We start from the raw sequence: 13,074 nt of genomic DNA on the forward strand, positions 1-13,074 counted from the left end.
CTGGGTAAGAGATGCCTGCCGGCTCCGACCCAGGTGAGAGCAGGACCAATGGCAACATATTAACTGTCAACGAGACTCTGGAGGCGTGTGTGGTTATGATCCCCACTTCTAATCAGTACGGAGCTTTGGGTGAGGAAAAGGCTAGGGGAGGATACTAATCAAATCGCGCCTCAACCCCCAGTAAAAAAAGAGTAAAGGAGCTTGCCCCAAATTGTAGAGAATGGGTACCACAAAGAGCAAGTGCATGCATATAGATATGGGGACACGGATGGAGTTGAACATATCCCTCTCCTTGCACGCGGAGGGGTAATAAACAGTATGCAGGTGCCAGTAGTCCCCGTAGCCTTGATGGATCAGTAATGCGATAGTGTGGCAACAATGTTAAAAACTAACCTGGCCCAGGTTGATGCGGTTCTAGCATTCATTAAGGCAAGGCTGGATGCAGGTAGCGGAGCCACCGGTCCCGCTGCAAGCCCTGCCCGCTTAAAACTAGTACAACCCTGCCACTCCAGAATGGGAACCCCCAACACACTACACTAACATAAGGCCCCACCAAGGGAGAATGCTGGGAGGATTACGAGGCCAGCCCTGTGGGACGGCTCAAGCAACTTCTCAAGTAGTGCCCTGCAGAGTCGCTTTGATTGGATGGTTGGGTTGAAGGGGTGGCCAAGAGGCACGCCCCCCTCCCCCCCTATTCATTGTGGCAAATGCAGGGCCTTTCAGAGAGAAACTCCACACCATTGAGGCCCCCTCGTGTGGGAGTCCGTTTGCCCATCTTAGGTAGGGCAAGCACACCCTGGCACCCTGCCAAAAGATTCGACAAGGAGGGACACTCAATCCCCTTGCATAACGTGGGGAAAGCGGTTCTGGGGGTACAAGAAAATTCCAAGGTTTTGACTAATCAAGTCATTCATTCATTACTTTAGAGTAGTGAGAGATTGTAAATCGATAATTGGAAGTGATATTATGGGTTGTGCCAGAGTAAGGATGCCACCAAATGAAGATGATAGTTTCACTAAAACATTTTGGGCTGAGGGAGATGGCCTCTTACCTATCGAGGCAAGGACATATACCCTGATGGTCTCTAGAATTTCGATTCGACTCACAGTAGGGTCTGAGTGGAACATTAACCAATCCTTCACTCCCCAGGCCATCCAAGGCCCATATCGTCCATTTCCTTCACAAAGGATAATGGTTCCCCCTGGGGTGACGAATGTAGATCTTAAGGCTAATGATTGATATAATGCTGCCACAGTTAGATAGGCCCAGACTGGTGAAGTGGGTTTCACCCTGATCTCCTGGAATATAGCAGGGTTAAGTTAACATCTGGTGGATAATGAGTGGTGTGTTTTTAATAAGGAGGTATGATATGATTTGAATGCAGGAGACTTGGGACTTGGACCACACCATGTTCCTGGGCTATTATATTAGGCTTTTGGGGTACTGGCAAGAAAGGGACCGAGGGGGTAGACCCTATGGGGGTTTAGTGACATGGGTTTATACAGCTCTGGACCGCCAGATCCAGTCCACTGGCTCCCCGGACATCCAGTGCTTAGTGCTGAGCTACTGCACTGACCACCCTTGTATGTATATGTATAAGATCTTATGTTTCATTATACCCTGTTAGAACCCGAACCAAAGCCCTACCCCACTGTGACTCATGCACTGACTGGGGGGAGAGGGGGAATACTGACGAATAGGTTAAAAAAAAAACCTGCTCCTGGAGTGAGATTGAGGCATAACAAAGGTGAAAATTCAGGGGAGACCTCAAGAAAGCACAAGTTCATAGCCACGTCACTTCAGAAAGGGTGAAGTATCTCATTACTCAGTACAACGTTCAGTTCAAAAGACTTTTATTTGACACAGTGGCATCCAGCCACATTTACATATACAAAAGCACACATTTGCCATTTTTAAATAACGAGTGTACAGCATTGTTTGAATTTATTCATCAATACTGGAAATTCAAGTTTCCAAAAAATAAATTTGAACAATGTTCAAAGTACTACCAGCGTCATATAAAATCATATACTCCTACGTCCCATCCCCTTTCCTCCACACTTGTGCGACATTCCATCCATTGGGACGGGACCGGAGCACTTTTTAAGCATCAAAAATAAAATTGTCATTTTATTTTTACGCGGGGCCACCACACGTGACCGTAGCCCCACCCTCCTGAGCTCTGCCTCACGCATCGCCCTTCAGTCCTTTTCTCCTCATGGTTGGGGTCAGACACACTTGCATCTCGGAATATTTACATTTTTGTTCTCTTGTCCATCACTCCTGCTTCGGTTGCATGGTCCCCTCTTCCTCTGTCAATGCCGGCGCGTCTGAAATTCATGTCCTGTTTATCGTGCGAACGTCGTTTTGCGAGGGCGGATCCCCACTCTTTGCCTGTAGTGCTTAGGCCCGGAACACTGTTGGGACTCGTACTTCTACTGCGACTCCCTCTCCGTCCGAGCACTCCAGCGTCTGCTTATCATGTGGGAAGTAGGGTTTCAACCCGTTCCTCCACCACTTTTACAGCAGTTCATTGAAGAGAAAAGGAAACAGCTGATAAGTTTGTTCATTTTAAGGTCACCCCGGCAGGGGGATTCCTTCCCGGGGTCTTCTAGGTTCAGGAGTGGCTCAAGTGGTTCTGTTACCTCCCTGAGGTGTCCCGAAAGGGATCTAAAAAGCTCACCAGAGCTTCCTTCGAGGTCCCCTGCAAAGAGGCTGCTAAAACCAGATCATCGTCCGAAGTTCCCCTTTTTAGGAGCTAAAGGTGTACTAAGTTCTACTGGGGCTCTTGTCACTGGGGTCAGCGTCTCGGCTCGAGGTCCCTCTCGAGGTGACTAAAGGTACTGGGTTTACTTCAGAGGTTGCCCTGCTTGGGGCTGTTTCTAACACCAGCAGGATTGAGGGGTCCCCTTTGGGTGCTCTGGCGTTGGAGGGTGACTCTAGGCCTTTCCACACTAAGACCTGTGGTAAAACCAATCCTGCTGAGGGGGCAAAGAAAGCCGGTCAAGCACCATAAGTCTTCCAGTACTGACTCCGCCGAGGTTGCCTCATTTGGAGCTAATCTATTAGCAGTCCCTAAGGTGTCCTTTTAAACACTCTACAACTTGTAAGCACCGGCTCTGCCGAGGTTCCTTGTCACAAGGCTAAAATGGAAAATAAGACCCCTGACTCCCCTGAGGTGACCATGGCCTCACTTACAGCTGTGACGCAGTTCGCCTCAGGCGTTGACAAAATGGCGGTCCAACCCCCGATGTCCATGGTGGCCATTTTGACTACCTCTCTTACACCAACGTTCCCACGCCTGGTGCTGAGGGACCTGTTTTTGGCACAGAGCAGCCTTTTCCGCATTTCGTGAACAGTAAGAATCTGTTCCGCCCTCCAACAATGGATTGGCGTGCTCGGGCTCTGCTGCCGCATACAGTCTCACTCCCTTCTGCGTCCACGCCTTTTGATCTACGTAGATGCAGTTGATGGGGGACCATCCTCTTTGCAATCCTGGGAGTATGCCCCTTCCGAGCGGCCACTGCTCACTCCAGCGCCTAGACCTTCATTTGAGGATGCGTTTTTTGACAAGTTTCAGAAGCTTACGCATTTTGATCCCATGAAGGCGTACTTTAAGGATTTGTTTAAGGAAATGTATCCTAAGCTGCCTAAACTGGGCCCCTGCTCCAGCACTCCTGGTAGTGGCACCTCCAGCACCCCTTCCGGTGGGACCTCCTCCTCCACTGCCTCCTCTGCCTTCACTTTCCTCTGTGGAAAAGACTCTGGTTGCCCTGCCAGTCACACCCCCTCCCCCCCATTCATTGTGGCAAATGCAGGGCCTTTCAGAGACAAACACCACACCATTGAGGCCCCCTCGTGTGGGAGGCCGTTTGCACATCTTAGGTAGAGCAAGCACACCCTGGCACCCTGCCAAAAGATTCGACAAGGAGGGACACTCAATCCCCTTGCATTACGTGGGGAAAGCGGTTCTGGGGGTACAAGAAAATTCCAAGGTTTTGACTAATCAAGTCATTCATTCATTCATTACTTTAGAGTAGTGAGAGATTGTAAATCGATAATTGGAAGTGATATTATGGGTTGTGCCAGAGTAAGGATGCCACCAAATGAAGATGATAGTTTCACTAAAACATTTTGGGCTGCGAGAGATGGCCTCTTATCTATCGAGGCAAGGACATATACCCTGATGGGCTCTAGAATTTCGATTCGACCCACAGTAGGGTCTGAGTGGAACATTAACCGATCCTTCACTCCCCAGGCCATCCAAGGCCCATATCGTCCATTTCCTTCACAAAGGATAATGGTTCCCCCTGGGGTGACGAATGTAGATCTTAAGGCTGCTCGAGGTCTGATGGTCTGAGTTAAAATCTTCCACCAAGTGTGGCTGCGTGCTACGAAGTTTTTAAAGGAAGTCCTAGACAAGGTGCTTGATCTCCCCTTCAGGAAAAAACTGTTCCACTCTACCACCGATGAGGAACTCACAAAGACCAAGACAAGAACTCAAACCGCTAAGTCTTTATCGGTCCTTGTGAAAACTCCAGCAAATGCCCCTTACATATTGCTGTTCACTGGCTTCTCTTAAATTCGTGTCTACTCCTTATCTTGGCACAGAACTATCCCCAGCCAGAGATGAACATGAATCCTTTCTTGGAGATGAAACCCACAAGATTTCTCCCACCATTGAAACAAAGTCCTCATGTGCCTATTATTAAACCCACCTTATTTCTACCAAACCGAATACCGAACCTTAGTAACTGCCACGTTAACCAAACGAAACCTTCTAACCCTTCATCTTACCCTACTCCTAGCCAATGGATCAAGCTATTCGCCTCTAAACCAACTTTGTCGCAGTGACCTCAGAAACAAAAGACTAGGTTCCAGATTTACCAGTGATGTGTTGTCAGCGGACATATACCACAAGAAAACATCTATAACATTTTGCCCTAACAATTCTGATCTAACAGTTCTGAGACCACAGTGCCTCACAACTAACACTTCACAGCCTAAAAAACCTATGTTGAAGGTAGACGAAGACTCTCACGCCCACACCAGGCCAAGTCCCCTCACAGCCTACCAAAAGCCAAGTCCCCTTTCATCAAAGGCGCACTAATAAACGCTAGATCTATCGCTGCACATGCGACAGACATAGCCGATATTATCAACCATAAAGAACTTGACTTAACGGAGACCTGGCTCCATGCTGCTGCAGGGATATCCCTCCTTTTTGCCATTCCTGACTCTTGCACCATTGTAAGCGCTGAGAGAGAAACTTCAAAGGTTTCCTTTATCGCTCGGGCCAGCCTAGCACTCTGAGTAACTACCTCCACCATGTTCAAGTCCTGTGAACTTCTCACAGTCAAATTGGCTACTTCCAAATCAAGTGCTCTAACCATCCACCTAATACACAGACCTCATTTCAGACAATACCAAACCCTCCTCGCAAATGTTTGTGTTAGGTGACTTCAATTTAGGATTCTCAGACTCCAATGACCACGCAGCTAAACTGCTTGTGGACTTATTAACTGAACTAGACTTCACACACAGAATTAGCCATCCCACCCATGAGAAAGGAAGAACACTAGACTGGGCCGACGATAACTGTTTTACGTCATTTATAGCCTTTGAACCTCGGTCATGGACTGACCACTCTCTCATCTCCTTTACCATCTGTGCCAATCGGCCAGCTATTAAACCTAAAATTATCGCGCTGCCTCTTCTCACTAGAAACAAACTTAACATCACATCTGGGAAGTTAATACCTATCCTGATCCCAACACAGAATTCCACTAAATCAGAAGACCCAGAAGAACTGATAGACCTATACAATAACACCATGCCCCTGGCCTTAGATTCCATCGCCCCACTCAAACTTAGCAAGAGCAAGCCCAAAGCTCTCTCAACACTTGGTTCACCCCACAGTTGAAGGCCCTTAGGCTAGAAAAAAGAAAATTAGAAACTAAATGGAAGAATCTACCATCGAAAGAAAACAAAGTAACCGAAATTTCCACCAATTACAAAGTCGAGATTATCAGGACTAAACAAGAAACATATAATGACAGGATTCAGAATGCCAGTTCCAGCACTAAGGCAATACTTGGAATCCTGACTGAGGGAATTAGAATCACCTATAGCCCCTGATGACTCCCACCCTAAAAACAAAGAATGGTGTAGGGACATTCAAAATGCTCTCGCCAACAAAATTGCCACCCTACAAAATAAAATGGCAACTAAACGGCTTAACATCAGTAGCGCAGACAGCCCATAAACCTCAAAAAACCCCAGCGCTTAATACTCTCCAAGAATTCAAATTCTCCAAACTTACCACGTCAGAGGTCGAAAAAATTATAGCTTCTTTGAAATTTCGAGATGCCAAGGTGACATTTGCCCAGCACAAATAATTAAAGATGCAGCCCGAGACCTAGCCCCATTTACCACCAAATTCATAAACGCCGCCTTTAAAGACATGCCAGGTACCTACAAACCTCAAAGACGCCTGGGTTCTACCCTTACTAAAGAAATCCACGCTTGACCCTACTATTCCAACAAATTATAGGCCAATAACAACTGTACCTTTCTTAAAATAATTGATAAAGTCTCATACATCCAAATCCAACTCTACCTAGAGGCTAACAATCTCCTAGGGCTCAGACAATCTGGTTTAAGACCTCTCCATGGAACGGAAACGGCATTAATCGATCTGAAAATGCAAATAGACCAATTGAAAGATAATAAACAATGCGCACTACTTTTTGTTAGACCTGTCCGCCGCCTTTAATATGGTGGACCATAACATACTCTGTGAACATCTGTCTTCAGCGGCATACTTCTCACAAGAGACTGCAAACTGGATCAAATCCTTTCTAAGCAACAGATCGATGAGTCTTCTCTCCTTTCGCTGCCGCAAACCCAACCCCATTACATGCGAGTGCCGCAAGGTTCATGCGTCTCTCCAACCATGTATAATGTATTTAAACCTCTACTTGCCAAATTAGATCATCTGGGTGTCATCTACACGAACTACACAGATGACGCCCAGATACTCGTACCGTTATCTGGTAACTACGACTTGGACTATGCCCTCCTAAGCAAAATGTACCTTGTCATTGAGGCATGGATGGCAGCCCACAGCCTCTGCCTTAATGATGAGAAGAGTGAAATTCTAATTCTAGGTGCCCCTTTTAACATTAACAAACTTGACACCCAGTATCTGTCTTTCAACAGAGACTGTAACATCATCAAAACTGCTAAGGAAACAAAAACTGTAGGCTTCTACCTTGACTCCTTGTTGAACCTTAGAAAACAAGTTAATGTGACGGCATCAGCTACTGCCTATACATGTAAGCTCATACGTGCCTGTAAAGCATACCTTTCTACTGACCGTTGCATCATACTAGCGAGAGCTCTAATCTTGTCTAAACTTGATTACTGCAACACCCTGTATGCAGGAGCAAATAAACAAGTATTGAACAAACTTCAAACCTTACAAAATAATGCTCTCGTAACAGCCTTGAGCATTCCTAGGAGAGCTCACATATCTGAAATCAGAAGGAACTACCAATGACTTTCCATTAAGGACAGAATCTACTATAAATTAGTTTCCATCTCGCATAAATGCCTCAATAATGCTGCATAAAATCATCATAAAAACCTCATCTAGACCTACAAGGTCAGTCAACTCCTTCTGCATTTTAGTCCCACGTTTTAACCTGAAAAGAGCCGGCTGCACCAGTTCCCCTGTTCAAGCGGCCCAAGCCTGGAACGTTCTCCCCCCCCCCCCTTCATCTACGCACTGACCAAACTTTCCAAAGCTTTAGGTCTAACACTAAAAAAATTGCTATATACGAAGAACCTATCCACCACTTACTCTGCATTTGCACTTATTGTATCTCCTTTGTGAACCTCCCTTTGCTGTAACTTTCATGTGTTTCTGTATATCTACATTCAATATTGTATGTATTCATTGTTTGCCTCTAACATGATGTATGTAACCAACATGATTCTAAGCTGTCTTGTAAATGCACCCAGATACCTTAAGGTGTGGCGCGCTATATAAATTAATAAACAAACTCAAAGATCGGGGTCTCAAATGCGGTCCTTCTGGGCTCAGAGGATTTCAGGACCACCGTGCACTCGGAGCAGATTCTCCAGCTTGTGGCCCCCGTCGTAAGCAGAAACGGCTAGGTGGCCGGTTTTTCTCTCAGCCCACAGCCTCCTCTTCAGCAGCAGGTGGTCTCCCAGCAGATAAAACATCTAAATTATATTTTCCATTGGTTGCACAGGGCTCCGGTGGGAGGACACAATCGTCTCATCTGGAGGCGTGGCAGACCATCACAGAAGAACAATGGGTTTTGTGCATTGCCCGGGTGGGCTTCACTCGTCTCTCCCCCATACCCCACCCTCTCAGACTCCTCTCAAGTAGACTGGGTCGCCCTCCCTCAGAGCGGAGGTACAGAAACTTCTAGACCTCAGAGTAGTGGAACCTGTTCCTTGAGTGAGCAAGGGGAAGGCTATTGCTCCCGTCTTTTTTATAGTGCCGAAACCCAACCAGGCTGGCCTGCACACTTTCCTCGACCTATCTCAGTTCAATCTCTTTCTTCCCCAAGAGAAATTCAAGATGATTACACCCTGCCAGAGGAATTCCTCTCTCCGGAAGGGCGATTGGCTCAGTGTGGTGGACCTTCAGAATGCTTATATGCACATTCTGATCTCAAGCCCGCATCGAAAATATCTGAGGTTCTCCGTGGAAACAGAATACTTCAGTATCTTGTTCTTATGTCTGGTCCCACCTCAACTCTACGTGTCTTTACGCTGGTCATTGCCGCATTCCTCAGACTGAGGGAGTTCATGCATACCCATACTTGGACGATTGGTTCCTGCGCAGTCCTTGCCCACAGGCCATTAGAGCCAACCTTCAGTCACTCCTTCAGCTCCTGTTCCATCTTGGGCTGTCTGTGAGGTGGCGGAAATCGTCGATGATGGTCTCTCGGGACCTGATCTTTCTAGGGTTTCTGTTGGGATACCGTCCGTACCAGAGTGTTCCTGACTGAGGGCAGGATTGCAGACCTCTCAACCACATGCCAGCTCTTTCCGCAGTCCTCTCACATGTCGGCCTGGTGGTTGCAGAGACTCCATGGCCTCTTGCGTGTAAGCTCTACCTCTTGCACTCCTGAATATGAGGCGCATTCAGCTTGCTCTTCGAGCTGCTGGTCCCAGGCTACGGACCCAGATTCCAAGATGATTCCAGTCCCATCCTGCATGATGTCGGATCTTCAATGGTGATCATCCGACAGAAAGCTTTCAGTGAGGACCTCCTTACAGGAGCCCTGCCCACAAGCAACTGTTATGACAGACTCCTGCCTTCTGGTGGGGGGGGGTGGGAGTTGGCGACACTGCGTCACCTCGGTGTAAGATTTGTGGACGCCTCAGAAAAGGCAGTTCCACACCAATTACTGGGAGCTCCTGGTAGTTTTTCTGGCGCTCGAGTCTTTTCAACCTTCTATCACCAGCATTGTTGTTTGAATACGGCCAATTCCGTAGCGATATTGACGAACATGGGGGCACCAAGTTCCCCCCCCTTCCGGTGAGCTTGCTATTCAAATTTGGAATTCCGCTATCCAGCACAATGTCTGGCTCCAAGCTGTGCACATTATGGTTCGCACCAATGTGGCTGCAGACTCCCTCAGCCGCTTGTCAGCGGCGAGTTACGAATGGGAGATGAACAACTATGTTCTCAACAAGATTTTTCAGCAATGAGGCACTCCAGAAGTGGACCTCTTTGCACATCATCGAACAAGAAACTTCCTCTTTATGCGTCGAGGGACAGGCTTGGAGTGTCTTCTTTGAGGGACGCCTGTCAGGGATGGCACTCTGTCAAGAGTGGCACAGGGCACCCAGGTAAGGTTTGGGTGGCTCTGCTGATGTAAGGTGACAGATAAGCGCACACACAGCAGGAAGCTCAACAAGAACGAAGAGTAGGCAACTGTAGCAGGGAATACAAAGGTACAAACAAACTGGTTCCCTCTTGGGGTGTATGCAGAAATGGGAAAGGGTGTTCCACGGACCTTGGGGAAACTCCAGCCTTCTGCACAGATTGCTATTACAGGGGCCCACGCTGTATGCTCATGGCTGGGAACAACAGCAGTGGGTTTCTGTAACACTGAAACGCGACAAGGGAAGGGGCAGAGGTTGCCTGCCGTTAACCAACAGTCAAGCTCTGTACAAAGGGATCCACATACAATACAAGTGAAGACAAGAACAGAAATATCCAGGGAAAAGGAAGTCGATGAGCAATCTAGCAGAAGGAAATGAAGGAAAAGCAGTATAACTGAAATGGGTAACCTAAGGGAAGGACAGAGGACTCAAGGAAGAGGAGGACGGGGATCAAGAACAGGGATCAAGAACAGGGGGTTGCAAACAAGGATGAGAGCAAGGGAGCAGCAGCCAGGAAACTAGGGAGTAGGGGGGGGGCTGCAGGGAAGCAGGGCTGCAGTAACGGATGGCACAAGGTGCAGGTAAACTGTTGTGGAATGTAGTAGGATCAAGGCAGGGCGCCCAGAGGAGCAGGGCAGAGAGCTGTAGTAGACGGCAGACAGAGAGCCCAGAGGAGCAGGGCAGCAAGGAGCGAGCCGGAAGGAGCAGGGCTGCAAGGCAGGGAGCCCAGAGGACAAGGGCTGTAGGCAAGGAGCCCAGAGGACAAGGGCTGAAGGCAGCGGAGTGAAGCAGGCTGCAAGGCAGGGAGCCGAGAGGAGCAGGGCAGCAAGGAGCGAACCCGGAGGAGCAGGGCTGCGAGGCAGGGAGCCCAGAGGACAAGGGCTGTAGGCAGCGGAGTGAAGCAGGCTGCAAGGCAGGGAGCCCAGAGGACAAGGGCTGTAGGCAGCAGAGTGAAGCAGGCTGCAAGGCAAGCAGCCCATAAGAGCAGGGCAGCAAGGAGTGAGCCCAGAGGAGTAGGGCCGCTGACTGTAGTAGGCTGCAAGGCAGGAAGCCCAGAAAGGGCACTGGAACAAAAGCAGGAACAGCATACAAATTTGTGGCTGAAGGCAAAAAGGGGCTGGAAGACTCTTGATGCAAGAGACTGAGCTCCTGCAGGCAGCTGCTTAAATACAGCCCTGCCCTGTACTGAGGCAGGCTAATTGGCAGCACCTGGAGCAGCACACCTGAAGATAATCTGCCTCCTCGCTCTCTGGTCTAGAGATGGTGAAAGCAGCACTGATCACTAGGGCTTCTGGGGATTGTGGTTCTGATACTGATGAATGGGAATGGCCAGGAATTGATAGCTGTAGCAAGGTGCATTATGGTACATGTAGTGGAAGTAAATAGGAAAGTACCAATGTTGTGCAAATGGGAATTATGGACCAAAGTGTGAATAGGGGTTGTTCAAAGAGTATTATGAAGATGAATGAATAACAATTAGTCCATGATGGTTGCCAATCTCGCTGGATAGTTTCATGTTTTTCTGAGGCCTACCAGACTTGAGGCCTTCAACAACCAAAGGGCAATCATGAACATCTGGTACGGGGCAAATCGGCTGTTGCCTTACAAAAATACGTCCCTTGGAAATACATTGCCAAGGAGGCCACGTGGGCCTCCGGATCAGCCTTTTGCAAACATTACTGTCTCAACCTGAGCTCCCGGGCTGATCCCCCCCCCAATTTGGCCAGGCAGTTCTCAAAAATATATTCCAATACGGGAAATTTCCATCCACCTGTAATGCCTATTGTTAGTGCTTGGGAATCTCCTACAAGTATGGAGGAAAGGTGACGGGACGTAGGACTACCTTACTCCTAGTCCCCTTTCCTCCATACGCTCGGCCACCTTCCCCTCTAAAAGGTATCCTCTATTATTGCTAAATAGTCCTAGACCTAGCGATAGAAAAGGACTGAGGAGCCTTGCGGAGCTCGGGAGGGCTGGCTACGGTCGCATGCGGTGGCCCCCATGAAAATAATAGGACAAAAAAGTAACATTTTTTGATGCTATTAAAAGTGCTCCGGTCCCGTCCGAAGGACGTAATGTCCCACAAGTATGGAGGAAAGGGGACTATGGACTAGGAGTAAGGTAGTCCCTACGGTGAGTAACTTTTTGTCATTTGTATAGCGCCTTTTCCCATTGGTTTGGTCTCAAAGCGCTGTAGGGTCACGCCATCGGGGAACCAAAGTCCAATATATGGGAAATTCGTCAGAGGATGCCTGTGTGCATTTTAACCAATGCCAAGGAGGATAGGCTTGGTAAGTCCCTATTAGCGACCCATATTGAATTGGCATGTGGATGGGGTGCTATGAGGTCGTCCAGAGAGTATGTGAGTGCAGGAGACTCATTATGTGTCCAGCTAGACCGAATATCTGTCTTGGTGGATAGTACGATGTGTCTTTAAAATGGTGTACAATCGAAGATGCATGTGTGTGGGTGGCCTTGCTTTCGTCTATCTTACATAAGCATGGATCGTGCTGCGTACTTGTGTGTTCTGCCGGGTTTCTTGGTTTCGTAGAAGTGGCATGCATCCCTTCCTGTGGTCTGACTGAATGTAATCTCTGACCCTCAGTAAATTTCATGGTGCGTTCATTGCTTACCTAGACAGAAAATTACCGAAACAGGATGCAGCGGCTCGTTTGGATGTTGGGGCTGGGGGCTGAGGGGCGGGAGCCAGGCCTTCTCTCGAGGGCGCTCCAAAAAGCACAGTGGTCCCCTGTCCCCCGTGCTTCGGATGCTGTGGGGAATTGTGTTCCAGATTGAGGGGGCTTGGATGGAAAAGGAGGTTACCCCCCCACCCCCAATCTTGTTGATTTTGAAGGGAGGGATCATAAGGCTTGAAAGGCATTAATTCGTTTTCAAAAATTGATTAGCAGAGTTTGCTAATTAAAATGTTTTTGATTAGCAAACCAACCCATTTGTTTATCAATTTTGTACTAATAAATTTGTACCCAAGACATGAAATGAGCAACAATACAGCAGTTTTGCCTACCGCTGAAATAAGACATTTCTGAGAGGAGTCGGGCCTTGCAAATTCTTTAAACTTCAGCTAGACCTGCAGGTTGGGTAACTTAGTTTACCTCTTCAATTTAAGAGAAATGCACTCGACGC

General features: G+C 48.0%; 1 protein-coding gene across 11 annotated transcripts in view; it reads left to right on the top strand.

Annotated features, from left to right (window-relative positions):
• The window catches only part of TNRC6C (trinucleotide repeat containing adaptor 6C), a 1,467,646-nt gene that overhangs the window by 52,385 nt on the left and 1,402,187 nt on the right, over nt 1-13,074 (top strand). The gene's annotated exons all lie outside the window — the stretch shown is intronic.

The sequence above is a fragment of the Ambystoma mexicanum genome, chromosome 3q (assembly GCF_040938575.1).
Source record: "Ambystoma mexicanum isolate Mex_15411 chromosome 3q, UKY_AmexF1_1, whole genome shotgun sequence".
NCBI classification, from domain to species: domain Eukaryota; kingdom Metazoa; phylum Chordata; class Amphibia; order Caudata; family Ambystomatidae; genus Ambystoma; species Ambystoma mexicanum.